This window comes from Geotrypetes seraphini, chromosome 6 (assembly GCF_902459505.1).
Source record: "Geotrypetes seraphini chromosome 6, aGeoSer1.1, whole genome shotgun sequence".
NCBI lineage: Eukaryota > Metazoa > Chordata > Amphibia > Gymnophiona > Dermophiidae > Geotrypetes > Geotrypetes seraphini.
In genome coordinates this window covers 88,710,538-88,721,219 of record NC_047089.1, presented here as the reverse complement: position 1 = coordinate 88,721,219, position 10,682 = coordinate 88,710,538, and the positions used below count along the sequence as shown (strand labels likewise).

Genomic DNA, 10,682 nt, shown 5'->3' with positions numbered 1-10,682 from the left:
TTACCATGCCAGAACAAGCTGCTGGTTTAGTAAAAGAGGGGGAATGTTTTTTTAAACTTTGGGCAACGGAGGGTTAAGTGACCTTTTTAGGCTCACAAGGAGCTGCAGTGGAAATCAAACCCTTTTCCCCAGGCACTAACCATTAGGCTATCTTTGATTCCATACAATCTGGGCAGTGCTGGGCCAGAATCAGAAATTATCCAGGTACCATTGATAGCTATCTGGGTATTGCTATTGAATAGAGGTACCCAGCTAACTTTTGCCAGTCAATCTATACCTGGATATTCAACACAGATATCTGGATATTGGCCAGCACTGAATATTCTGGCATAGATGTAAACACCACAACTGATATTTAAATCTAGTGCTGACTGGAGGAGCAATAGTGCAACCAAACATCCAATTTTAGGTGGGCCTGAGCCCAAAGTAGGTGAACACCAGAACCCTGGCTCTGGGGCTGATGCAATAGCATGTATGAGGCACTGTTCGCTGCTGGCAAAGAACTGTTTAAAAGTTAACATGGTGGAGGAAAGGAGCTGAGAGATGCTGTATTGCCTGTATGGAGAAGGGAAGAAATTAACTAGTGGGGCTTTTGGATCCCTACCAGTAACATCAGAAGTGTGCCGCTCATGGCCGCTCATGGGTGGGCTTATGCCGACATGAGCCCAGCTATGGCTTTACCACATAGAGGGGAGGGGCTGATGGTTAGTGTTCACTAGGAAGATTTTAATTTACTTATTTCAGTGGTCTTTCTTCTCTCTCACAGGAATTATCATTAACCAGTCACAATATAATTTATTATAGGATAGAAGCAATCAGTAGAATTCCCAGGCATGAATTAATTCATTATACCATAATATCATTATGTTCATCTTTATGAAATGAATTCAATTATTATGATTCTGATGGGTGTTTTTGCTTTTGTCCAGGACTGAAAAAGTGAATATATAAATATAATCTGAGGAAAAAAACCAGTCTGACAACTAATCTGTTTATGGAGACAGAGGGTGTCCATTGCTGAAAACTGACTTCATGCCAGGAAAATGTGACTCCTACTGCCAAGGAGTTAATAATATGCATTAAATCATCATTGATGATACTATAGTGAATAGGCAGCTCTTTCCATTCCTTTTCCATTGCCTCCAACACAGATTTGATAACAGTGTTTTTTTAACCACACTTATCCTATTATTGATCACTTTCATCACTACTGAACATGTTTGACTGGAAAAAAAAGTTACAGGTAAGCAAATTTCTTAAAATGAAATTAGTTCCAGAACAAGAACAATGCTTTATACATGGTTAGCAGTATTTGACAAGTTGTGATAAGTGGTCATACTGCAATGTACTAAAATTTTGAATCAAAACCTTTTTGGTCATACACCACCTTCTGAATCTATTTAAGCACCTGGTTCTCTATGAGAAATTGGACTTTAGTCCTTATAATCCCTTTTGCTCAATATTTTTGCTCTGCTGCTGGCACCCTCAGGTCATATGCCAAAAGTAGCTTCTTTAAGACTACAAAAATTTATTTTCTCACTGTTTTCACTCATGCGGGTCTCACCATTAAGATAATCTATACCCATTGGTTTGGGGTCCAGCCAAGGCAAACTCTGTAATATGCTCATCCTTAGGGATCTCGCTTGTTAATTCACCTAACTAATCGCACAACGGAGGATTCCACTCACACATATCGCAGAATCTGTGTCATGATAGTGCATCAAGAAGCTTTTACAGGTCTAGACCAGCATGCACTTTTGTAAAAGAGGCTATGAAGACATTGGTGTTACCTCATAGTGCACAAAGCTTCTTTGTATGCTTCCAGGTGACACCAACTGTGTCATCATCTTATAAGATCGCACAAAGAGACAGTGTATTCAGGGGAAAACAGGCACATGTACAACTTATCAGGATCTCTCACAATGCTTGTGGCAGGTAGATTTCTTCTTTGACCAAACTTCCCCCACAAAAATTTTAAGAACAGTTTTGCAATTTGTTATTTTGCAGGGTGTATGCTTATCTGATCAGTGTGTAAAACTACTGATAGAAATAATTGATGTACTGTTTTGTTGTTCAGCATCAGTGTACCACTGAGGAAATCCCAATACTTCCGGCTTTTGATGCAGATACATGTTTATGTATTCTGCAAAGAGGTGAGTTATTGTCTGTTCACAATGCCAGACCTCGTAGATTTTTCCTACTTTTTACTCTTTAGCGATAGCCATTTCCAATTCTACGGTATACCATATCCCCACCAGAGCCCTCTCACTATCACTGTGGATGTATTTCTCCCTCTGACCCATCTCAGAACACATGCGACATAAATAATAACAGTTTATATACTGCAGGACCGTGAAGTTCTATGCGGTTTACAATGATTAAAAGATGCTACAAATTGAGTAGAATTAACAAAGTTAAGAGCTAGTGATTAACAGCTCTAGAGATCAGTTATTGTGGAATAAGATTGTACAGGTCAGTTACCTAAATACTTCAGGAATAGATATGTTTTTAGGTGTTTCCTAAATTCCCGTAAGTAGTAGGCATAAGCAATTGTTCCAGATCTTTACCCCATAATGCTGACTGATGTGAAAAAAGAAGATGATGTCTTTTAAATTTACATCCTCTAACCGGTGGAGAAACAAAATTTAAGTGTGAGCTTCTTTTATGTCTGTTGGTTGAGAAAGAGAAAAGGTCAGTTTATATTTATAAAGGGAACTTGAGCTTATTGTGCTGCCTAATAGGTAACATGAGGGAAAAGAGTCTATGTGGGGGTACACCTTGACTTTCACAAAGCTGAAGTAGTCAGAGAGGGGCCTGAAATTTTCATAGATGGTTTGTGGGTGATCGACCGGATATTCTTTAATTTTATTTATTTATTAGGATTTACCACCTTTTTGAAGAATAAGTCAAACACAAATAATAGACAATTACAGCAGTACAAATATTCAAATTACAATCAAAGTATGGCATAGTATGGAAGATCATTTTGAGTGAAAGGGGGACAAAATGCATCAGAGAGGTTGATGGTAAAAAAAAAGGTGTACCCCAGGGTAAGCTTTGTCAGTGTTGCTGTTTAGCATCTATATGGCTACCTTAGGACAGGTTTTTCAAAGGCTAGAGGTTGAAAATAGAATATATGCTGATGTTATTCTATTTTTTTCCCTATAGGGAAACAGAAACAAGAGATTGAGAAAAGACTAAACCTTTGTATGAAGGAAGTGTGTTTATGGATGTCAGCTCATGGGTTACAATTAAACGTTAATAAGACAGAGGTTATGATTGTGGGACAAAGTGCTGAGAAAAATGTAGTGGTGGATTGTCTAAATGTGCTGGGGCTCAAGTAGAAGTAAAAAAGGAAACAACAATATTCCTCTAGCTAGACTTGGCATTAGATTTGTCTAGCTAGACTTGGCACTCACAATGGGAAAGCAGATTTTGAAACCTATTCCATGGGGTATGTACAATTGCGCACCCTATATAGACTGAAATTGTCGTTAACACCTTATGATTTCAGAATGGTTGTGCAAGGTTTAATTTTAACAAAATTAGACTACTGTAACTCTATTTGGGCTTGACAAAACTGAAGCTTAAAACCTTACAGTTGATGAATTCGGCAGCCAGGTTGATCAGTGGTACTCCTAGAACGGCACGCATTACTCCTGCTCTAAAACAACTACACTGGCTACCTATGAAACAACGGGTGCACTATAAGGTAGTTTAGTGCACCAGGTTTTGTATAGATAGGCCCCTGTCTTTTTTTCAAACTTTATGGGAGGTCTATAGACCTAGAAGGGCACTGAGGTCAGAAGGAGGAATGAAATTAATGGCAAACATGGAAATGGGAGTGTGTTATGCGGCTACGAAAGCAAGAATGTTTTTGGCTCTGTGGAATGCTCCTCCTAGACACTTAAGATTATATATTGACTGCTCTAATTTTAAAAACCCAGCTGTTTGTTGATGCCTACAAGTAGAAGGTAATTTGTTGAAAATAGTCACTATATACAATAATATTCAATATACAATATATATACAATAGTGTTCACTGCGATGATTGGGTGGTGAGGTGGTGATAACTGCCTTCATGTCTCTAAGCAGAGTTCGATTAGAAGTGGACAAGAATTGTATATAAGCTTCTTGCAATATTATTGTATAGAGTGACTATTTTCAACAAATTGCATGGATTATTTTTAGCCACTCAATATACAAGTATTGTTTAGTTCTGGCCCAGAGTATTTTTTGACTGAGTCTGCTACAAGTAGAAGGTAGTAGAGAAAAATTATATGCTGTTTTTATACAGTATGATTAGATAGAGAATATTTATCAGGGTTTACATGTTATGGTTTTGTTTTATGAATGTTTGATATTGGAAACCTCTTAGAGCTTAGGTGGTATAAATTTTTTAAATAAACAGTATGATACATTATAATGTTGACCCAATACATGGTAAAAAACATTTTAATAGACAGCATAGGGTGTAAGAGGGGCCACTGAAAAGTTCTCAGCCCAACCAAGAAGAGAATGATGTAGAGCCATGAAACTTACAAGATATTCCACACATTTCTTGACACTTTTTGTTTCATTTCATATCATTGAAATGAAGAGTGTCAAGAAAAGTGTAGAATATTTTGTAAGTTTCATGGCTCCACATCATTCTCTTCTTGGCTGGGCTGAGAACTTTTCAGCGGCCCCTTGTAAGCAAAGATGGAGCATATAGATTAGAGAATGACATGGGGATAAATCTGTCCCCATAGGAACTCAATTTCCCCATCCCTTCTCTGCTGCAAGTTTTGTCACTGTCCCTGCCCCTTTCCTGTAAGCTCTGCCTTAATCACACAAGCCTCAAACACTTATGATTCTAAAGTGTTTGAGGCTTGTGTAAATGAGGATGCAGCTTGCAGGAATGGTGCAGGGACAGGGACAGGAAAAGAACACGTAGCGACGGGATGGAAAAATGAGTTCCCGTGGGGATGGGGAAAAATTTGACCCCGTGTCATTCTCTAATATAGATAAAATAGAGCAGCAGGAGTAAGAAAATAAGGGCAATGCACTAGTCGAAAGACAATTCAAGCAATACCAAACTATCATACCTATGAACCTAATAACTTCTCAGAAAATGAGCAGATAGATAAGCACCCTGTACTAGTCTAGCAGGATTCAAGGAAAGAAAATTAACAGATAAGACCATACTATTCCTTATTATCCCATCAGACTAATCCAGATGCATATGATATAACAAAGCACCTCTTACATTGGAAGGGAATCCAACACACTAACTTCAAAGGAAACATCCTTCCTGGCCCATACATCTAAATCTGATGATTATTAGAGGCATTTTCAAAACAATAAGACATAAAAAAAGGCATAAATCAACACTTGGGACTTTATTCTCGCCAAAATGTCCAAGTGTCAATTTTCGAAACTGACTTTATGGATTATCTTACTAGGCTTCTTAGACGCTGTGAGTCCAAAATTCAAGGGGGTATGTTGTAGGTATGTTATGGGCTGACTTTGGGCATGTTTAGCACTTGGAGGTCTTGCGGTGATAATTGAACATTTCCCAAGATGTTTAGGACAGAACTTGGACATCTGGAGCTGGACCTGGTTTAAAAGCTTCTAAATGCCGATGACCACTGGAGGGATTAAGTAATGACCCCCTAATGAAAATGCCCCTCTAGGTCACTATCCTACAGATCTCTGAGAGGGAAATCAAGTGTAACTCCACCCAAGAGGTCCTCCTGGGCTTTAGCAGAATGAGTCCTCAAGCCCTTAGAAACCATCTAACCCTTCAAGGAATAAGCTAATTAAACTGTTTCCTTGAGCTACCAAACTATAGTGTATTTAGTTGGTGCTTCATCATAGGAATGTTACATCATTGTCCTTTCAAGGGCTTAAGGCCTGGATAGGCCTGATACCATTTTACTGATTCCATCTTTGCTGAGCCATAAGGAACTTTGATGAATCAGCTCTTTTGAAACAAAGAGACTATGGGGGTAATAATAATAATTAAAAAAAACGTCTAAAAAGTGTCCTAAATGGCTACTTGGACGATCAAAAAGCCTGATCGTCCAAGTACCCATAACCAAAGCTAGTTTTTAGACATATCTAAAAACAGCTTAGGCCTTTCCCCTGCCTCTAAACGCACAGAGAGAAAAGAGGTGTGTTTAGAGGAGGGGAAAGGGCGGGCAGTGGGCGGGAGGTGGGCCGACCTACACCTAGGCGTACAACACCTATAACCAAAACAGTTTAGTCGGCACTTAGACCTGTTTGACTTAGATGAAAGAAAACCAGGTCTAAGTGCCGAAAAAGGGGCCGCTCAGATGATGGCCGCTGGCGCCATCATTTCAGCGGCCCGGCAACCTAACCATCGCGGCAGGAGAGATGCCTCATCTCCCCTACCGCGATGCCATCACTCTTCTACCCGAACTGCCGCGACCCGCAGCAGTTCGGGTAGAGGAGTGAAGGCATCGCGGTAGGGGAGATGAGGCATCTCTCCTGCCGCGATGCATCACTCCCCCTCCCCACACACACAACATTGTGGCAAGAGTGAGCCAAAGCCCTCTTGCCCCGTGGCAGCCGCGACCCCCCGACTCGATCGGGGCCAGAGGGAACCCAAGCCGTCTTGCCCCGGCCAACCACGGCACCGCCAACTCAATCGGGGCAAGAGGGAGCCCAAGCCCTCTTGCCCTGCGGCAGCCGCGACCCCCCCGACTCAATCGGGGCAAGAGGGAGCCCAACCCTTCTTGCCCCGGCCAACCGCGGCACCCCCGACTAGTTCGGGCCAGGAGGGAGCCCAAGCCCTCCTGGCCCAGGCAACTCTCTACCCCCACCCCCACCCCCACTAAATTATGAGCAGGAGGGATCCCAGGCCCTCCTGTCCTCGACGAACCCCCCTCCCGTCAACATCCGCCCCCCCCAGAACCCCTGAATGCCCCCCCGGCCGACCCCCACGACCCCCCTCACCCCCACCCCCACCCCCCTTCCCCGTACCTGTTTTGCAGTTGGCCGGACAGACGGGTGCCTATTCTGATTGGCCCAGATGCCTTAGGCCCCACCTGTGGGCAGGCCTTTGGGATGGCTGAGCCAATCCGGCCTCATTCTGCTGGTGGCTGCCTGCCAGACAGGCGGGTTTGGGCACCCGTCTGTCCGGCCAACTGCAAAACAGGTACGGGGAAGGTGGGTGGGGGGGTCATGGAGGTCGGCCGGGGGGTCGCGGGTCGGCTGGGGGGGGCGGTCGGGGGTTCTGGGGGGGGGGGCGGACATTGGGGGGAGGGGGGTTCATCTAGGGCAGGAGGGCCTGGGATCCCTCCTGCCCATAATTTAGTGGGGGTTGGGGGTAGAGAGTTGCCTGGGTCAGGAGGGCTTGGGCTCCCTCCTGGCCCGATCGAGTCAGGGGGGTAGAGAGTTGCCTGGACCAGGAGGCTTGGGCTCCCTCATGGCCCAAACGAGTCGGGGGTGCCACGGTTGGCTGGGGCAAGAGGGCTTGGGCTCCCTCTTTTCCCGATCGAGTCGGGGGGGGGGGGTCGCGGCTGCCGAAGGGCAAGAGGGTTTGGGCTCCCTCTTGCCCCGATGTTGTCGGGGGGGGGGGGGGGGTGGTGGTTTGACATGGCAGGAGGGCTTGGGCGCCCTCCTGCCTGGATCGTTGTGGGGGGGGGGATTCTGTAACCGGTGTTGTTTTTGACAGACACCGATTACAGAATCCAGCTTTTTAGGCGAAGGACTGGCTCCTCCTTCGCGTAAAAGCCCTTCTTTTGGACGTTTGGGACTTAGGCGTTTTTTTGTTTCATTATGGTTAAAAAGTGTAGACGTGGTGTGGGTGTACTTTTAGACGTAGTGGAGATTGGGCGTTTAGGCAGAGGAAGGCCATAATCAAAACATGGACATTTGTTTTGGTTATGGACACTTTCCCTGCTTCTGGGTTGAACATTTAGGGACTTAGGCCAAAAGGGGACTTAGACGCTTTTTTTGATTATGCTCCTCCACGGATTTTGCTGTGCTACAGAGTTCAGCTTGTAAAAGTATGTAGAAGCAAGTTATAAGCATGGTAATGACGTCTGTTCTGTTTTTTTATCATCTTGGCTGGACATGCTGTATTAACCTTGGAAGAAGGTACGTGAAGAAGCCTATTCACTCTCCTTGGGTCTCATCCCTGATTGGGATACATCCTGATTGGTCAGGTGGTTACCTGAACATTTGAAGAATTTGGAACAAAACCAGAATGTGAGAAGAAGGAGTTAGGGGCAGAAGCCGAAGAAAGAGAAAAGGAGAGAGAAGAAGATTTCCTGAACGGCTAGCACATCTCTTAAAAAGGACTGTTTAACAGTTATGCTAAAGGACTGATCTATGTGCTAAGCCAAAGGAAGAACTCTGCAGCTGAATATCTTTTGGACTGTTACCAGACTGATACCTGCTGTGTGCACTGAAATAACCTGGAATTGACTTGATCTAGTCTCAGTGTTAGCTCTCACATTCAAATTTGATGTCAGAAGAAGATTTCTACCCATGCAACGCTGGAGAAAGGGTGAGAATGTCCTTCAGTTCTGGGATAAGTTAGTCACTAGTATTTTCTTTGCTAAGGGTTGGTTAATTCTGGGACAAGTATTAATTTAGCTAAAGAGATAGTGGCTGTTTTATAGTTCTTATCAGGAAATTTTCTACATAAATATATAAAGTTACATATTACTATAAAGTTACATATTTGTTGTATTTATACTTTAGGCCATAAATAGTATATAAATAACTAAATAATAGAAATACATTTATGAATAATCATTAAAATAATTTGTAACTATTTTTTTATAACATGCCAGATGTCTAAGTATTTTTGATATCTAATAAAATAATTTATAATTATACCGTGCTGACCTTCTTTTAAATAAAGCAGCAATTATATAGAATCAGAGGGACATTAGGTGCAGTTAGTCCTAATTGAAATGAGCCAGAAAAATTGCTTTATAAGTGATTCTTCTGTTGTTACCTCTGTATGCTTACAGGGCCTCCAACAGAACAAGCGATTTGACCGCTCAAAATCATTCATCACCTCCAAATATTGCAGAAGAGCCCTATGAATATTCAAGAACCCTCTCCACAATTTTCCCTTTTGAACAGCAGCTAGACTGCCTGTGACAAAAAAATGAGCCTACAAAGAAGCAGAATGCACATTTAAATGTAGAAGACACTATATTCTAGCAAATTCAAAAGCCTAATGTGAATCACATTTTGACCTGTGTCAGGGGCAACTAAGAATATGACATTGTTGACAAAAGGGTACAGTATCGGAGAAACAAGAAGATCCTGAAGCAGCTACATGTGGCACAGTGTTTGAAGCTACAGCCTAAGCACCCTGAGGTTGTGGGTTCAAACCCCACATTGCTCCTTATAACCCTAGGCAAATCACTTAATCCTCCACTTCCCCAGGTACATTGGATAGATTGTGAGCCCACTGAGACAGATAGGGAAAACGCTTGAGTACCTGATTTGTAACCTGTTCTGAGCTCCTTTGGGAGGATGGGCTAAAAATTGAATGAATGAATGAATTATTTGGTTTCTAAAATGGAGATGATAGAAGAGCAAGTGAATAACTCCCTAACAACTACTGATCAGTTGGGTGGGAGGGATATAGAATTAGGTGACTGGGAAGAATTCAGGTTGCCTATCGAGGGAGAAATTTCTAAGATTACTTGTAATTTGACCCCCTACGAGATCCGTTAGATCCTTGCTCTTCAGCAGTGGTTATGATCATTAGGTAAGAAGATTGAATCAACATTAACATTTATTGTGAATAGATCATTGATAACATAAGCTTTCACATTTTTATGTAAGAATGGAACAGTTAAACCACTTTTGGTGTTAGGAAATTATCGACTAATTTCCATCTTGAGAAGTCATTGAGAAGGTAGTGTTGGGTCAGTTTGTAGACAAGGTAAGGTGGTCTAGATCACTTTCAGTATGGCTTTTGGTCAGTTTATGGGAAAGAAACCTTGTTGGTTTCAAGCTTAGATCAGCTTAGGAAGGGCATGGGTACCAATCAGACTTTCTGTTTGGTATTTTTTTATATATTCTCAGCTTTTGACTCAATGGACCTGCAGCTGTTGTTGAAGTTGAAAACTATGGGGATATATAGCGTTGTGTATTATTGGTTTTCATCTTATCTGAGAGGTTGTACTTTACAGGTGCAGAGTGAAGGCAATCAGGCTCATAATGAAAAAACAGACATCCAAAAAGCATCTTAAATCGGCACTTGGACATTCTAATCACAGGACGTCTTAAGTGCCGATAATCAAAACCATCTTTCTGTATGTCTAGCGAGCTGTTCCAGCCTCTGTACGTTCAGAGCATGAGATAGGCATGGTGGAGGTGTTATGGGCGGTCTCAAGGTCGGGTTAGACACGGACATCTTGCAGCAATAATCAAACATTTTTGCAAGATATCCTGGATGGATTTTATATGTTTGGAACTAGACCTGTTTTAGAAGAGTCTAAGAGCCACAAAGGTGCCCAAACTGACCAGATGACCAAAGGTAAGATACCCCCACACTCCCCCAGTGCTCACTGATCCCCTTCTACCACACAAAAATGAAAACAAAAAGGTGCATACCTGTCTCTAAAACAGCGCATCTGGTATAGGGAAGCCTAGTAGAGTTGCACACAGGTGTTTTAAGTAGCCTGGTCGGTGGGCTATTGAAC

General features: G+C 42.5%; 1 long non-coding RNA gene across 1 annotated transcript; it reads left to right on the top strand.

The window, feature by feature from the left end:
* Positions 1 to 939: 939 nt before the first annotated feature.
* On the top strand, positions 940 to 8,799 carry LOC117362057. The gene is made up of 3 exons (XR_004539790.1): positions 940 to 1,243; positions 2,078 to 2,153; positions 8,104 to 8,799. It is a non-coding gene; the product is annotated as an uncharacterized LOC117362057 (long non-coding RNA).
* Positions 8,800 to 10,682: the final 1,883 nt, after the last annotated feature.